At 48.4% G+C, this 18167-nt stretch overlaps 1 protein-coding gene and 1 pseudogene across 5 annotated transcripts in view; both read right to left on the bottom strand.

The window, feature by feature from the left end:
- Ap1b1 (adaptor related protein complex 1 subunit beta 1) overlaps positions 1–18167 on the bottom strand; it is a 90619-nt gene that overhangs the window by 51417 nt on the left and 21035 nt on the right. For 2 of the 5 annotated variants that reach the window (XM_021632714.2, XM_021632717.2), the window contains exon 1: positions 2385–2585. The exons of 1 other annotated variant lie outside the window; for it this stretch is intronic. The gene's annotated coding sequence lies outside the window, so the exon portion shown is untranslated. Of the gene's footprint in view, positions 1–2310; positions 2335–2384; positions 2588–18167 lie in introns of those variants that run through there. 2 more of the 5 variants (XM_060365585.1, XM_060365587.1) reach the window with 2 other exon arrangements.
- On the bottom strand, positions 12484–17050 carry LOC110546088 (small ribosomal subunit protein uS11-like; annotated as a pseudogene).

Genomic DNA, 18167 nt, shown 5'->3' with positions numbered 1-18167 from the left:
GTTGAGAAACAGAAATGCCTCCAAAGAACAAGTACCCATCGACCACCTGAAACACACTAAGGCATAAAGCCTAACCAGACCATGCCTGCCTCCTGTTGGCACTTCAGACTTTGAGGGGTTTTTGGGAAGTGAGCACATAACGAACTGTTCTCAGATACTTTTAGGAAGTGAAAGAGAACGGGAGTGGTCCTTAGTATTTAAAGGTCTAATTGGAGAAGGAAGCAGTACCCTCCCAGGGCAAACAGCCTTTCCCAGACACAGGCCGCAGCGGTACCATGGCTTAGGGTCATCAGCACCAAACTCTACAAGTTATCGTCATCTAACATCTACAGACACTGGAAGTGGGTCCAGTGTTTTCTTATGATTATTTGGAGTCAAGGCATGGCTTTTTATGTAGGCACGGCTGGAACTTACTATGTAGATCACGTTGGCCTCTTCCTGTCTCAGCTTAATGAGTGCTGGCTGAGGTTCTAGGCATGTACCGCACATTTTCCCCAAACCCTTATTTTTCTCAGTGCTAAGATGGAAGCCTGGGCCTTGCAAATGCTGGGGGATACTCTATCACTACATATTTTAGAAGGATAGAAACCCAGGTGAAGGGAATTATCCAGGTCACACTACTAAGGAAGCTGCTAACTTGGGGCTGGAGCCAGGAGCCAACTGGCAGGGAGTCAGAGCGCTCTTTCCACTGGACCTCTGAGCCCTTCAAGCTATCTAGTGTGAAGCTTCCAGTCAGCCTACATTCATCAGATCCTCACACAGACTCTGAAGGTCTGATTCTATGGGATTAGCAATGGCCTCTTGACAGTTCCTAGGAGGCAAGAAAAGCGGTGGGCTCAGTTCAGGACAGAATGCCAGAGCTCTGAGCTCTATGTTCCTACAAGTTGCTTTAAAACAATTATCCCCTGGAAGCATAGGGATAAGGTGACACTATTAAGTTTCTGTGAATCCAATGGAACTAGAGAAACAGATAGCAGCGCTCATAATGAATAGAGGGACAGATAAAAGAGTTGGCTGTAGTGGCTCAGGTCTGTATCAGTCGCAGAACTTGGGACACTGAGGCAGGAGAACTGCTAGGAACTCAAGACACAATGAGATCCTGGCCAGCCTGGGCTAAAGTGAGACTGGCTTTTTCAAAAAGGGGGAGAGGGGATGGGGGAGGCAATGACTGTAACATTTTTACCTACTGCTTCTTTCAAAAGCACAAAGAACCTCCACAGGCTCATTATACTTCATTGTACTCCAGAGGAAGCAGGAAGGTACCAAGGCTTTTTGTGTTGCTGTCAGGGAAACTAAGGCATAACCAGGGCAAGAACATGTCTACACAGGAAGAGAACCTCACCCTCCATCCACAAATCACCTTCCCACCTCCCAGGCAGACTACTCATCCCACGAACCATGACACAGCCAAAGCGCCGTTGTCTTTAGATATGTTCTTCTAGAACCTAGGACCAAAAACAAACAAACAAACAAAAAACCCTAAGGGGTCCTGTTGTTCCCTCTCTTTACTGCAAAAGGAATGGCCCTCAAACGTGATGAAGAGAGTGTCTGGATATTAGTGCCTTACAATTCCCAATAGTCAGGAAAACCTTCAGACTCTTGCCCAGAAAGTCAAAACACTGACAGCAACAGCCTGCGGCAGAACAGCCTCCTAATGACCATCAGACCAGACCAGAGGCTGCATCCTGACACCAATCCAAACAGCATAATGGTGACAGTGTATCAAATCTCTTCTAGACCCCGAACCCGCTCCAGGTTTCTTTGTCTCCTTGCTTTGATGGTCCCTGGAAACCTGCATAGGAAGCCTGGTTTTGCCTCTACTACTCGAATGACCTTCCATGTGTGACTGAACCTCCCGTGCCTCCGTGTCCTCCTGAGTAAAATGACTGAAGCAATAGTAGCCACCTTACAGGGGCTGCTGTGAGCTCAGTGCACAAAATGCTTAGCACAGGGGTTCGAAGTCAATAGGGGCTGGATAATCAGTGACAGACACTCCTGTTGTGTTACCACTAGTACAAGTATCCCCATTCTGTCAACTTGTCCCTGAGGACCCAAAGGACGAGGGGCGGGAGGCATAAGGCCATTTCTAGATTTCTGCCCCATGTGGGGAGCGGTGGCCGAGAGATAAGGCCCTGATCGAGGAGGCCTCAGGTTGGCCATGGAGTGGGAAGGGGGAAGCACAGCGCAAGAAGGGCCTAAGTCCACAACTCTCTCCAGCCGGCCTCTCCAAAGGGGACTGCGGACCTGAGATGACAGGTTGGCGCCGGGCCGCCACGCCAGAGTGAATGAATGAGCGCGCAGCCCTTTCACCTTCGCCCGCACGCGGCTCGCACCCCTCCAGCGTAGCGTCCTCTCCATGACCTCTGACCTCGCAGACCCCTCACCTCGGACCCCTTCAGTTCTTCTCCTGTCTCGCCGGACTGCCTTTCTCCTCACCCGCAAGTCCAAACGGCGCCGGGTGCCACGGCTCGGCTCGCTTCAGGAGCAAAATACCCGCAGCTTCGGCCTCCCTCTCCGCCGGTGCGTCGCTGCACCCGGCCGCTCCAAGCCCCACGGCTGTCACCTGCCGAGCGGAAGTGAGCTGCCCGAGCGCGGAACTTCCGGTGGACGCACACCCCGGGGGCGGGGTCAAGGGTGTAACCCGGGAGGGCGGGGCCGGGAAGGTGTGGGGCGGGGCTTGTGTACGGGGGCGGGGCCTCGGCTGGGCGGGCCGCGGGGCTGTGTCGATTTGTGCAGTCCTCGCTTAGTCTTCCTCGCCGGGCTTCCTCAGGTACCGTGAAGTCGAAAGGGTCTTGGAAGACTTTAAAGTCCATCTCTTTCTGAGTTACAGATAGGGAGACTGAGGCCCAGATCATCAGCCTGGTAAATGGGAAAGCCGAAACCGGAGCCGTAAATCTGATGCGCCGCCAGGCTGTGCTTGCCTGCTAGGCTGAAGCTAGGCTTTTACTTTAGTCCTTGGAGAATTCAATGTTCTAGGAGGAAAACATGAGCTACTCCCTAGACTTTTCATCCAAGGGGTGCTTCGGAGTGAGCTATGGCCTATAATGTGTCGCTTTGGCCAGGGCCTCAGTTGCTACAGCCATTTCATTCCTGACTTTGGTCCTATTCATTTTCTCTTTCTAATAGGTAACTTGTATTTATCTCCTTAACACATTATAAAACCTGTGTTCTAACATTTTTACTAAACTAACAATATCTGCATTGCAGAGAAAAAGAAATATATTAGTAACAACCGAATTGCTGTCCTGGAACCCTCTGAGAAAACCAAGGAAAGATCCAGCCTGCCTCTGTCTTCCAGCACTGGGATTAATGGTGTGCGCGACCACACCCGGCCATTTTTACATTCTTTAAAGCTTTGTAATAACTGGAGAGTTACAGCAAATTGTAAAAAAAAAAAAAAAAAAAAAAAGGCAAAATAGACTCCCATATGCTAGGCTGGAGAGATGGCTCAGCAGGTAAGAGCACTGGCCTGGGTTTGATTCCCAGCACCCGTATCGCAGCTCACTGCCTCTGTAACTCCAGTCCCAGAGGGTCTAAATGCTCTTCTGACCTCCACAGGCACCATGCATGCACATGGTACACATACATATGAACATAACGTAAAAATAAATAAGTAAATCTTGCCAAGCAGTGGTGGCACACACCTTTAATCCCAGGTGGATCTCTGAGTTCCAGGCCAGCCTGGTCTACATAGAAAGTTCCAGGCCAGTCAAACGTTACATAGTTAGACCCTGTCTCAAAAAACAAAACAACAAACATATCATGTACCCTTCACCCAGCTTCCCTCAATGGTGACATTTTATATGTGTGTGTAAGATAACTTTAACACCAGGAAATTGTCATTGGTGAAATATCTTTGATAGAGTGCCTTGGTTTTAAAAACAGGATTTGTATGAGATTGCAGCTGACCTTGCTCAGCCCAGAGAAGAGATGTTGACGAGACAGCCTGTTTCCCAAGATTCTCTGTGTCACTTGAAGTAGACAGTTCCTGGAAAGAGACCGCAGACCTGCACACAGCTGCCACAATTGCACCAACTTTCTCCTCCATCACCTCCCGCCATCCCTGGCAAGGGTCTCAGCTCTGGAGAGAGACCCTGCCCCTCACAGTTGTGCACTAATAAACATGGCCTCTGGTAAGGGCAGACTCTAGTCTCTTTCAGCCTTCCGTCTGTCTCTTTATGCTATCTCCAAAATCTAATAATCTTTACCTCAGTCACAGAATTTATTCCATTTTTAAATCCCTTTTTTTAACTAAAAGGAGAAAAAAACTTTTTTGCTTCATCAACATAAATTTATTTTCTCACAGTTCTACTGGCTAGAAATCTACACATCTAGAAAAAAAAATGTATATGAACATATCATGCTGCCTGCTCAGCTGTCTGGAGAAACATTTCTCATGAGAAATGTTGGCAGTTGTCAATCATGTAGAAAACAAATTTTCACTGTGAAATGTGAAATATAAAGAGAAAAATTATTCAACAACAATTTTTTTCAGACGCTGTAAGAGCACCCCGCTGGAAGAGTTCATGTTTAAGTGACAAATATTAGAGGCAGAGTTTAGAAGATCCAAGGAATGTGGGTGTGGTTCGGCCCACCCGTAATCCTGGCAGTTTGGCAGGCAGAGGCCGGAGGGTCAGCTACAAACCAGCCTGGATCACATAAGGGGACTTGGTCTCAAAACCAAAGTTTCCAAGGAGACAGCGGTCATAGGCCTCCTAAGGAATGGCCTCCAGGGCTGGGCAAACATCTTCTGAATGAGAATGTGGTTCCTTGGTAGCCTTGAGATGGTGGGAAAGGGGACTCCAAGGAGAAAAAACGTTACAGAGGAGGGAAGCTTGCAAGGGAAGTCCTGCGAAAGGGGTCTAGCTAGGCATGAGGAGGTCCTCGCTGAGTGAGTGTTAGGTAATCAGATGATGAGGCAAAGGCCTGCACTTTAACTAGCCACGTCCCCAGCCCCCAGCATAACAGCTATTCATGTAGTATCTATGCCGTGTTACATATTATGTAAATCATTGAACAGTGTCTTAGAGTATACAGGAGGATACACGTATGCAAATAACATATTTCCATATGGAGACCTTGGGCCTCCAGGGATTTTTGGTCCTACTATCAATTCCCGAAAGTCAGCAAGATAGACTTAATTTGGACAAATTAGACAGTGTTCTTCACTTCTCTGTCCACTAGAGGGTCCACAGGTTCCATTAGCTGCCATCCCTTCCTCCAGATATAATCTTGGCACAGGCCCTGCAAAAGCTCTTCTAGTCCAAGTTTCTAGATTTTTCTTCCTATATGGTTATGAGCCCACGATCCCCGTCTCTGCTTGCTGCTCCTTGTTGCTTTCAGTCCTTTAATCCCCACAAGTGGCCACGAAGTGACGGCTATGTTCACAGCCCCAGTGACGCTACGGCAGAAGGTGGGCCACTTCCTGTCCTTCTCTCTCTCACTGTGTGGGACAGGGCTGGCGGAGCAGAGGGGCCTGGAGGCTTCCGGGCCCCCACCCTCCCCCACTCTCTCCCCACTGCCAATGCCATCCCTACATCATTATTGGTGTTCACAGTAGCAAAATTCTGCCCAGTTCTCCAAGCTCTACTGCCACAAGCGACCTTTCAGAGTTCTCTGCTTGCTCCAAACTGGCTGGGCCAGTCTCCATAATTGAAAAGGCCCAGGCTAGTTCTGGGAACATAGAGCTCAATGGAAGAGCACTTGCCTAGCATGCTCAAAACCCTTATTTCAATCCCCAGTAGTTGGATATCTGTCTTCAACCAAGAAATTGGAGCACTGTATCTCTTTGCAAGATTGCTAATAGAGACATAGAGATTAAGTCTCAGCATGTATGTAAAATGCCTGTTATCTTGATGCTTCTGTTAAATGGGGTCTGCAGTCTGCATCAGCTCAGCCACTTGCTGTGTCCATGAGCGCATAATTCAATCTCTTTGAGCCTCAATGTCCCATCTGAAAAATGGGCCTAAACCCCTATTTTATAAAGACCTTAAGAAAATCTAGATTTTTTTTTTAGATAGGTAAAGTTGTTAAGACACAGCTAGCAGTGCTGAGAGTAGTGGCTGCAGTTTCTAAAGGTGTGAGTGGTACACACCTACATCTTCAGAAGGCAGACGAAACCAGTCTGTACTACATATAGAACTCAAGTCCAGCCTGGGCTATTTAGGAAGACCCTGTGTCTCAAAAACTGCAAAGAACCTGTCTACCATGTGTAAGGCCTTGGACTCAATCTCCAGACAACAACAACAACAAAACTAAAGCAGGCACAAAGAGCAGAGCAATGAGCTCTGACACCACAGAAATCGCTCCTGCTCCATACTGGAGCTCTTGCCCTCACTGTGCAGCCCTTACTTGTACCCACCTACCTGCCGAGCCAGGCTTTCCCGTTTCAACCTGAAATGATGTGCTCGCTGACCACCAGCGCCCATTGCCTTCTCTCTTCAGTCCCTGGGAGCCGTTATTCTAGTTTTCTTTCTCCTTGCATTTGGCCATTCCAGGCATATCAGATAAAGCTAACCCAGTGTGCCAGCAAGTTGCATGTCAACTTGACATGATCTGGAGTCGCCTGAGAGGAGGGAACCGTAGTTGAGAAGGTGCCGCCGTAGATGGGGATGTAGGCAGGTCTGCAGGGCATTTTCTTAACTAGTGGTTGTGGGCTGGAGGTCCTGGATGATATAGGAAAGCAAGCCAGTGAGCCACTCCTCCCTAGCCTCAGCTCCTGCCCCTAGGTTCCTGCCTCATTTGAATTCCTGACTTGGCTTCCCTCGGTGGACTGTGATTCAGGATTTGTAAGCCAGATACACCCTGTCCTCGCTAAGTTGCTTTGGGTCATGGTGTTTCATCTCAGCAATGGTAACCTAAGACATCCAATAATAGCTGTCCTTTTATATCTATGTGATTGTTCTTACCATGAATAATATCTTCAAAGTCCATACAAGATGTAGCCTGTGTCAGATTCTTTTTTGTTCTGCGGTGCTGTGATGGAACCCAGGGCCTTGGGTAACCTGGGTAAACACTCGACCTCCAAGCTAACTTCCAGACCTCTTGTGAGTGAGTGTGTGAGTGTGTGAGTGTGTGTGTGTGTGTGTGTGTGTATGCAAGCGCACACGCACACACGCACAGGTTTATATAGAAAACAGAGGAGTCACTTCTCTCCTTTTTTATGTGCATCCCAAGGGACCAAATCCAAACCGCAGGCTTGATGGCAAGCAACCTCTATCTGTTGAGCCATCCCACCAACCCAAGCCTTCTTTTTACAGCTGGATAATATTCACATATATATTATTTATTATCATTTATTTAGTTCATCTTCATCATTATTTACTTCAGGTGTCGCAATTGTAGAGGTCTTTTAGGTCGGCTTCTTCCAATAAACTCCTAACATTATTTGTTTGTTCATCTATTTGTTTATTGAGACCAGGTTTCTCTGTGTAGCCCTGGCTGGCCTGGAACTCACTTTGTAGACCAGGCTGGCCTCGAACTCACTGAGATCTGACTGCCTCTGCCTCCTGAGTGCTGAAATTAATAAAGGTGTGCACACCACCACCCCACAACTCCCCGACCCTGGCACATTATTTACTTTTGAGACAGTCTGGCTATGTAGCCCAGGATAGCCTCAAACTGAATTCTGCCAAGTGCTGGGATTGCGAGTGTGCACTGCCAAGTCCAGCAAGTTTTAGTTATTTATTTAGTGGTGCTCAAAACACTGTAGGTAACTCAAGATGCCCTGGTCTCGTACTCTAGCCGAGGCTAGTCTCGTACAGCCCCTGCTCACTACCATCATCAGTCAGCTTTCCAAATGTCTTTCGTTGAGCATGGTGGTGGAAATCCAGGCTGAGTGCTAGGTGTGTTCATTGCTGTGAGCTCCTCTAGAACTTCCCGGTGGTCCCAGGTAAACCTATAAAATGTCAAGTCATCTGACCCTATCCTATGAGATCACAACTGAGGGCAAGCCCCCTCCCTCCAAACCGCTTAAAAATGAAGTTGTTGTCTTCATTTTTTACTAAGTACATATTGACAGTGTTTCCATGGCAGTGGCCCTAGCCTTGCAAGGGACATTTTTAGCGCCCAGAAGATGGAAGGAATGGTTTGGAGCAGGTCCTCTCGGTCAGGGAGAATGAACAGGATACGCCCTACTTTGTTTGCATGCCAGGTGCCCCTGTTACCTTTAACCTTCAGGAAAAGCCTAATGGGACTGGAAGGCCAAGGAGGCTCAGCCTGGGAGCCCCCGGGTCTGCTCCGGAGCTCGCTCATAATGTCGTATCCTTTGAAGGCTGTTAAACTCCTCTGAGCCCCTTCATTGGAAAGTGCAAAGCTGAGTACCTCTCCCACGGGATTTAAAGAGTTAGCGACCTCATAGCAAATCTATATTTGTTTTCTATTGCTGGGCAACAAATTGCCACCTATTTAGCAGCTTTGAACAGCATCCGTTCATTAGTTCACAGTTCCGGAGGCGGATGTTCAGCACAGCCTATGTTCTTCACTGGGATCTGGCTCGGGCTGGAAGCAAGGTGTCTGTTCCCAGCTCCTTTCCAGGCTCATCAGTTGTGGTATAATCCATTTTCTTTTGGTCGAAAGCCTGAGGTTGCCACTGTCTCCAGTTGTCAGTAGATTAGTCTGAGGCTGTGCCCAGGGCCTACCCCGTGGCCTTTCTGTTCAACAATGGAGACCATACCTCCACATGAAACCCCAGGCTCCAATTCTCTCACTTCTGCTATCAACTGGACAAAAATCTCTGCTTTTAGAAGGCTCCTATAAAATAGCCTTGGGTTCCCCTCGACAATCTATTGTGTTCATGTGTGTGGGTGTGTCTATGTGTGTCTGTGTCTGTGTCTGTGTGTACATGTTCTTGTGGGTGTGTGCACATGTAAGTGTGGGTGTCCACATACATGTATTCTTTTGTTGGTGTTTTCTTTAAAACACAGTCTTATTATATAACACCTCTGGCTCTGTAGACCAGGCTGGCCTCCAGCTCACAGAGATCTACCTGCTTCTCCACCTCCTCTGTACTGGGATTAAAGGGTGCATCACCAGTCCTGGGGCACACGTATTCTTGTGCATGTGACAACCAGAAGTCAACATCAGGTGTCTTACTCCCTGACTCTCCACCTTTGTTTTTTTGTTTGTTTGTTTGTTTGTTTGTTTGTTTTGAGAAAGGGTCTCTCACTGAACCCGGAGCTAGCTGACTGACAAAGCTGACGAGCCAATGAGTTCAAGAGTTCTGCTTGTCTCTGCCCTACAGTACAGGGCGGGGTGGGAGATGGCTGTAGAAATGGGCTTTGAACTCTGGCTTTTACATAGGGACTGGAGATCCTAATTCAGGTCCTAATTCTTGGGAAGCAGGCACTTTGCCAACTGACCTATCTCCACAACCCAGCAATTTATCTTTTTAGAGTTGGGTATAGTGGTGCCTGCCTTTAATCCCAGAACTCAGGAGGCAGAGGCAAACTGATTTCAATGAGTTCAAGGACAGACATCCTGGTTTATATAGAGAGCTCCAGGATAGCCACGACTACATAGGGAGACTGTGTCTCAGAAAAAGAGACACACAAAAAAGTCCACTGAGCCATATAATATTCTATATATTTATATATTATACAATAGTAATAATTCTCACTTATGAGAATTCTACCCCATCCTAGCCCAAGACTCCAGCTACATTCAAAGGGTAGAGAAATAGATGGTGTGTGTGTGGGTGGGTGTGTCCCTCAAGAACCTAATAATGAGGAGACGGCTCGGAGGGTAAGATTGCCTGTGTCACTTGCCTGACTACTTGAGTTTAACCACCAGAACCCGCAGAAAAGCAGATGTGCTGGTGCACAATGCGATCCTACGGCCAAGTGTACTTGAGTAGTTCTACACTCAGGTGTACGGCTCAGCCTCAGAAATAAGACAGGCCGGTCTCAACCAAGGGGAAGGCAAGAATGACTTGCCACTCAGAACTTGCCCTTTGACCTCCACATGCACTCCGTGGTTCTCCTCCAGCCCCACACACTAAATTAAACAAAAAAGCATGGACTAGAGAGATAGCTCCATGGCTAAGAGCATTTACTGCTCTTCCAGGGGACCAGAATTCGATTTCTACCACCACATGACATGGCTCGCAGCTTCCTATAACTCCAGCTCCAGAGGATCCTACGCTCCCGGCCTCTGCAAGCACCAGCATTCATACACACACACACACACCACTAAAAAAAAAAGAAAAGAAACCTTTAAAACTGTTGAGTGCTTTAAATAAAAGAAATTAACAAAAGTCATGGTCTCCTCCTGAGAAAACAAACCAAAAACAAAATCACAAACAAACAAACAAACAAACCCCCACAACTCTGGCATTTACAGACTTCTGCAGCTCCCTCCAGAGCCTTGAAGGGTCAGGGACAACCTTCATCGAACCGTTAACCAGCGAGCACCTATGACGAAGCAGGTTACATTTACCAGGCCGGGTTTCTTGTGTAGCTATATTTTTTATTTTCATATTTTAAAATACTTACTTGTTTTATGTGCATGGGTATTTTGCCTGCATGTGTGTCTGTGTGCCACCTGCATGCATTGTCCTGGGAAGCCAAAATCTCCTGGCATTGGAATTACTATGGTTATTAGCCTCCATATGGGTCCTGAGAATCAAACCTGGGTCCTCTGGAAGAGCAGGCAATGCTCTTATCATCTGAGTCATCCCCCTAGCCCCCTTCCATGTATGTTTTTCTCTACGTGAATCTACCCGTATGGTTCTCCTTACATTTGCTCATTTGTTTTTACACTGCTGGGATTGAACCGAGGACCTTGAACACCGTAGTCAAGCACCGTACCACAGCGCCACACCTCCAGGCCCTGGAGTAGAGGTTATTCTGGAATTTTACTAAGTGCATATTCAATTTATTAACTGAACTTTTTTCCAATTACCACCAGATAGCTTTTTAAAATGATTTTTCTTTATCTTATGTGCATTAATGTTTTGCCTCTATGTATAACAGTCTGTGTAAGAGTGTTAAATGCCCTGGAACTGGAGTTACCGACAGTTGTGAGCTGCCATGTGGGTGCTGGGAACTGAACCTCAGTCCTCGGGAAAAGCAGCCACCGTTCTTAACTGCTGAGCCATCTCTCCAGCCCCGTCTCTTAGGTTTCGATTGCTGTGATAAAGGTCATGACTGAAAGCGACTTGGAGAGAAAAGGGTTTATTTCAATTTACAGCTTACAGTCCACTGTGAAGGAAATCAGAGCAGGTCTTCAAGTCGAGAACCTGGAGGCAGGAACTGAAGCAGAGACCACAGAGGAATGCCACTTCCTGACTTACTCGGCCTGCTTCCTTACACCCCAGGACTATCTGCCCAGGGGTGGCACTACCTACAGTTAGCTGGGCCCTTTCACATCAATCATCAATCAAGACAATGCCAGAGACTTGCCTGCAAGCCAGTGTAGTGGAGACACACACATTCTCTCTCTCTCTCTCTTCCAGACAGGGTTTCTCTGTGTAGCCTTGACTGTCCTGGACTTGCTGGAACTCACAGAGATCCGCCTGCCTCTGCTTTCCCGAGTGCTGGGATTACAGGCGTGTGCCATCATGCCCAGCTGGAAACATTTCTCAACTGAGGTTTCCTTTTCCCAGATGACTCTAGCTTGTCATTATTTGTTAAAAAAAAAAAAAAGCCCTAAATGTTAGCCTGTCTCAAAACAAACAAAACAACAAACAAACAAACAAACAAAAAATTAAGTGGCACAGCCAGGATTTACATTCCTACATGCCTCAGGTACAGTCATGGATTATCTGTTCATGGGCTCAACCACCCACGCATGAAGAATGCATATCAGAACAAAAGTGAGTCTGTACGAAACACACACGAACTCTTCTCCATTCATTACTCCCTTAACAACGTAGCCTAACCACGATTGCCATACATTTACATTGTATTCCTTATCATAAGTCATACAGAGATCAAAGCATGGAAGGGCTGGGTGACTGCAGCTCAGTGGGAGAACCCTTGCCCAGCTTACCTGACGCCCAGGGTTCAATCAGCAGAATTGCAAATACGAAAAAAACAATAGGTCTGGCAAGATGGGTCAGTGGGTAAAGCCTTGTTGCCTTGCCTGACAACCCGAGTTCAAACTTGGAATTCTACATGACAGACTACCTGGAGCTAACAGTTAGGCTACACTGGAATTCTACTTCCTCCGCAGCACAGGGTTTCAGACTTGTCACCATGCCCAGGTTGGTTTTGTTTTGTTTTGTTTTGTTTTATGTGTATCCTGGGGATCCGATCCAGTCCTTACCACTTGCACAGCAGGCGCTTTGGGAACTGAGCCATCTCCGCAGCCTCCCTTTTCTGCTTCCAGTGGACTTCTGTTTGTTTGTTTGTTTTGAGACAGGGTCTCTGTATATGGCCCTGGTTTACCTGGAACTTGCTACCTAGACCAGATTGGTTTATTGTTTGTTTGGTTTTAGCTTACACGAAGCCATTTATTAACAGAAAATAACTTGAGAAGTCCTGTTCACAGATGGAAATCCCAACCACCTCCCTTCCTTCGAGTGCTGTCAAAGGGGATGGGGTGACATCCTCAATCTGCCCTATCTCCATCCCTGAGCAAGCAAAACCTCTGAGGGCTGACTGGGCTCCAGGGCCAGGGGTCTCTGTCCTGTTTCCTCCTGTGTCATGGAGTTTGATGTGCAGGGCAGTGATGCCAGCTCCTTGCACCTCTGGCCCACGTCCTGGGCAGCCAACATGGCTGCCATTGGAGAGGACTCATCTCCGTCGTCAGCCTTTAACTTCATTCCACCAGTCACTCAGCAGCTGGTTTCCTTGCCAGAAAGATCGGTAACATGGACATAGGTATCAGTGAAGGATGAAACTATGCAGCAGACACAAAATACATCCTCTCCTACAGCCACTGGTGGTCCAAAGCTTCTTCCTTATTTTCCTTCCCCTTTCGAGGTGCCACTTCTGAAAGTTGTCTCCAGACTCCTCCACTGGAACGAGAGAGACTGAAGGAGCAGGCCCCAGACTGTTCTTGAATCCACCGCAATCAGCCTGTCTTTACCTCCCAAGTGCTAAGGTTGCAGATGTCAGCATCACATGTGGCATCCCTGGTAGACTGTTTTTTTTTTCCTATGGTATAAGATTTATTGTAGAAGGGAGGAGGAGGAGAAAGAGAAAGGGGTAAAGGGGAAGGGGGCACCCCCAAGAGACAAAGAGAGAGGGAATCCTGGAAGTGGCAAAGAGGATGAGAGAATTTGTTTGTTTTTCGAGACAGGGTTTCTCTGTGTAGCCTTGGTTGTCCTGAACTTGCTTTGTACACCAGGCTGGCCTTGAACTCACAGAGATCTGCCTGCCTCTGCCTCCCCAAGTGCTGGGATTACAGGCCTGTGCCATCACGCCCAGCTTGGAGGAGCGATCTTGCCCAAGCAGGTGTCAACTACAAAAAAGCTACAGCAAGTATGCTGGTTCTTTATACATCATTCTGCCTGCATGTGAGACAGCAGGCCAGAAGAGGGCACCAGATCTCGTTGAGCCACCTGTGGTTGCTGGGAATTGAACTCAGGACCTTTGGAAGAATAGGCAGTGTGCTTAACCTTCTGAGCCATCTCTCCAGCCTCCCCCCCTCACATTTATTCAAGACAGGGTTTCTCTGTGTAGCCTTGGCTGTCCTGGACCTGCTTTGTAGACCAGGCTGGCCTTGAATTCACAGAGATCCATCTGCCTCTACCTCCCCAAGTGCTGGGATTACAGGCCTGTGCTACGGCACTGGGCTAGGAATGCTGATTCTTGGGCCAAACAAAATGAAAGGGAGCTAGGTATGGTGTTACATACCCATTATCCTGGCATTTAGGAGGTAGAAACAGGAGGGTGAGAAGTGAGGGGTTACAGTGTGCTCAAGTCTAGCCTGAGGGAAGGGAGACCTCTTTAAGGTAAACATGAAAAGCCTGTAACCCTAGATAAAGCCCCTAGCTGAGTGTGGTACACACATACATTCAGCTCCAGCTCATGGGGGGTGTTGGGATTGGTCTGATGCCTGTTTTGATGCTAACTACTGGTCCTCAAGATCTGCTTACTGCCTGGATAAACCGATCCTTGTTGTGTAAACCTGCCTAAGACATTATACCTGATTGGCTGATTGGGTGGGGCAGAATGGGTTTAGGTGTGACTAGGGTTCTCCGGCTCTGGGTTCAAGAGAATCTCAGAAAAAAGACGGACAGAAAGAGAGCAGGAAGGAGGATGCCATGATGGGCTAGTGTGGAGAAGTGGAGAAGAAACCATGTGGGGCAGGAGGAAGGGCTCTAAGGATGGCATAGATGGAAAAGACATCAACTGTAAGCAGGTGTTCATAAGATTATGGTTGGAAGGTAGCCCAGATAAGGATGGCTAAGGCAGAAGGCATGGGATGGGGGCTGGGAGATGGATGGTGAGGTTATAGAGACAGCATGGGTGAAATGTCTGCCCAGCCAAGGTAAATAAGGCAATTATAAAATCTAACAGATGTCTGTGCCTTATTATTTATGACAGTGGGTTAAATAATGCCGCCATGATAATCACAGGACAAATAATAAATAACATTATATAGCCCAACACTCACCATTTAAATTTACAACAACAGGGGAGGTTGAGTCAGGTGGATAGCTCTTAAGGCCAGCCTCACCTAAGGAGGACCCCATTTTCTCTCACTAAAATGTCAGATGTTCCCCCCATATAGGAGCTTTGGTAAGTGGAGATCCTGGAATTGGTGTGTCCTGGAACAACACGTGACAAGGCTGCCTGTGTGTGCTAGCCTTCCACCCCGCCAGTTCGGGGCTATCGCTCCCCTAAAGCAGGTCTGGCTCTGAGAGTCTTGCTTGAGCAGCTGCTTCCAGTTGGCGCAGCCGCACAGTGAGCGAAGAGCTCACCTAGCTGAGCCAAGAGCATCCGCAGGGGAGGCGCTCTAGAGCGCTGCCCCATCTGGCCACTAGGGGGCTCTAAAGGCATGTCTAGGAGGGCAGTCTGTCCCTAAGGGTGCAAAATAAAACAAAAGACAGCCACAGGGAGGAGGCTTAAGAGTGGGGGTGAGAACTGAATTGCCTGAGGGGTCTACAACACCCAGCAGGGCGGGCGAGGCTGTCAGCTGTGCCTGTGAGGACACTGGAGGGCGAGAGAGCTTGTCTGACTGGGAGGACACTCAGTCAGCCGGGTTAGTAGTGTCTGGCCTTCCTGGCTGCACTTCCGGGAAGGCCCCATTATCACCAGGCAGGGCAGGGACCTAGAGAAGGCAGGCTTCATACCCAGAGCTAGGTGCAGAGCATCGTACAGACCAAGGTTTTGAGGGCTAGCCGTGTGACTGGGATAAGTCCCTTCAGCTCTCCAGGCCTCAGTTCACTCATGTGAAAATGGAGGGCTACCCAGAAGCTGCTGTTATGTGAATGGGCTAGTGGCACAGGTTAGGTACATAGTGAGTACATAAGACATGGGCCAGCCAGGTATGTGGGGGCTGGTCCTCTTTTGGGCTTTCACAATTGATAACATCATTACTTTTTCTTTTTGAGACAGTCTCAAACTCAGTGGAGAGCTGAGGATGACCTTGAACGCCTGACCCTGCTGGTGGGATCCCAGGCATGCGTCACTGTGTCTCTCATATTATGTGATGCTGGAGTCCAGGGCCTTGTGCGTGTTAGGGAGGCACTCTCCCAGGGAGCTACATGCCCGGTGTGCTATTACTCTCCAAGCAACTGTTACTACAGACGTTAAGGAGTGGTTCTGTGGGCCCATCTCTCCGCAAACTTCACCCTGAGTCTAAGGTTTGCCTACAACCCCTAAGGTGCAAGACAGGGTCCTGGCAGCTCCACTTCATTCAGGAGCTTTGAACGAACATATCATTTGGTCAACGGCTCATCGTCTTCACCTTTTTCCTCCTCCTCCTCCCTGATTGCCGGCACTCTGGTTCTGGGCGATTGTCCCAGCCTTCAACCTGCCCTTTGAGCCTTTTGCTGATTTGGCAGCACCTCAGAGTCTCACCTGTGCAGTCATGAACCTGCACACCATTGTCATATGTAAGATGAAGCAGAGACACTAGTAATAACAGCTTCTAGGACTCTCAGGCCATGTGGCTAGCACTGAGGCCACCCAAAAAAGCCCTGGGCTTGGGGGACAAATGACCTGGGTTATGAGCGAAGGGGAAAAAATGTCTGCACCCATACAGTGGATACATACTTGTATTTATACACAGCAATGAAGTAGCAATTCACACTACAATGTGGACGAGCTTTGGAAACTTGCTAAGTGAAAGAAATCAGACATAAGAGGCGAGCATTGTATATATCTCATTTATTGAAAGGTGTATCTGTATGTGCATTGTGGCACACCCATGTGTACACACTTTGTAACAGTGAAGGGATTTATAGGGGCTACGGGTGTAGGTCATTTGGTAGAGTGCTTAGCTAGTATGCACAAGGCTCCGGGTTCCATAGTCAGCACTATAAAAACCAGGCATGACAGTGCATGCTTGTGATCCCAGCACTTAAGTAGAGACAGGAGGATTAACTCCAGGTTGTCATCATCTTCATACTGGCTTTGACGACAGCCTGACAGTAAAGCAGGGGCTTCAGGACTAGCATCTCAGGCTCTAAGCTGTAGCTCATGACCCCAGTGGCCTTGTGCAGGTCCTTGATTTTTGTGAACACTTACTGAGCTATAGCCCCAGCTGCTGTGCCAGCATTTTGGCCTCTCTGAGTGGGGAGACAGCTTGGGGCAGCTTGGCTGGGGCGAATTCAAGGATGAAGTGTGTGGGAGTGTGGCTGTATGTGTGCCATGCTTAGCACAAGACACTTTCTCAATGATGGTGGCTGCTCGTGTGTGACAGGAGCCCACGCTGCTGCAACTGGGAAAGCCAGGAGTATCCAAGCTCCAGAAAGCCTGCCTGACAGTACTGATTAATCATTCTCAGATGGCCTGCGATGCAGTTCCGCGGATGAGCTCGGCCTACCAGGCACATGTGTCATAAAAACAGTGATGACACCCAGAACGAAAGGAGAGGAGACAGGTCCGGGGCTCAGGCTCTGCCCTTAGTGGTTCTTGCTTGCCCCTCACCCTCTCATGCTTGCACTAGCTTAGGCTGGTTCTGGGAGGGCTGAGCAGAGCTTGCAGAAGCCAGGCATCCTCCTGGCACTGCGGAGTCCCTGGTACTGCACCAGGCCTTTTCCCTGTAACCTCTAGGCGTACCTAGCAGTTGTAGATCTCTCGGTAGGGACTGCAGAGGCTCCTCCTGGCAGCTTGGGCAGGCTGCCTCCCTCATCCTCCTCTGGCTCTGCAGGACACAGCTCCTTGATGAGGCCAGGGCAGGATGCCCAGGTCCAGGCGACTGCAGTATTCTGGTAGCAATCTCAAGGCCATCTGAGGGGCCGGCTCCCCACCTGCTTTATCTGGGTCTCTTTCCACCCTGGCCTCTCTTTCCCTATCTAAAATCAAACAGCTTGCATCTGGATCATTCTTAAATTTTACAAGAGGGTTGCCTCTGAACAGTCCTCATAGATGCACACGTCCTGTCCTACCAGACCCACCGAGAACCTGCCAGGTTGAGAATTTCTTCGTTTCTTTTTGATTGGTTTGGGTTTTTGCTCTCTGGATCCCTAGGGCTTTAGAGTGCAAAGCACATGTTCCTTTCATCCCCATCCCCACAGAGCTACTGCTGCTGTCTGAAAAAAAAAAAAAAAAAAAAAAAACCAAATTGCAAAACAAGGGTAAGTACAGGATGGTTGTTTAAAAACCTAGGTTTTAAGATACACTTGCAAATGCAGAGGGAAGTCTGCAGGGTCAAAGGATGGGCAGCTCCCGGCTCCTCTTTGGAGAGCAGGGCCTCCTGGGCTCTCACAGCACCCACAGACACGTCTGTCGTGGGGTATGCCTTTTACATGTTTGTTTTTAGGGCTTCCTTTCCATTTAAAGTACTGTCCTAAAGCAGGTACAGTGGCAACCACCTGTGCTCCCAGCACCCACGAGACTGAGGCAGGAGGGTTTTGAGTTTGAGGACAGCTAGGGATACACAGCAAGTTCCAGGCTCTACTGGGAAATCCTGTTTCAAAAGAAGCAACATAAAAAGAAAACAAAATGTTAAAGGGGGAGGGGGGCTGGAGAGATGGCTCAGTGGTCAAGAGCACCCAGGTTTAATTCCCAGCACCCACATGGCAGCTCACAACTGTCTGTAACCCCAATCCC

Source organism: Meriones unguiculatus, chromosome 12, assembly GCF_030254825.1.
Source record: "Meriones unguiculatus strain TT.TT164.6M chromosome 12, Bangor_MerUng_6.1, whole genome shotgun sequence".
Lineage (NCBI taxonomy): Eukaryota > Metazoa > Chordata > Mammalia > Rodentia > Muridae > Meriones > Meriones unguiculatus.
The sequence above is the reverse complement of the archived record's forward strand: the minus strand, read 5'-3'. Positions and strand labels throughout refer to the sequence as shown.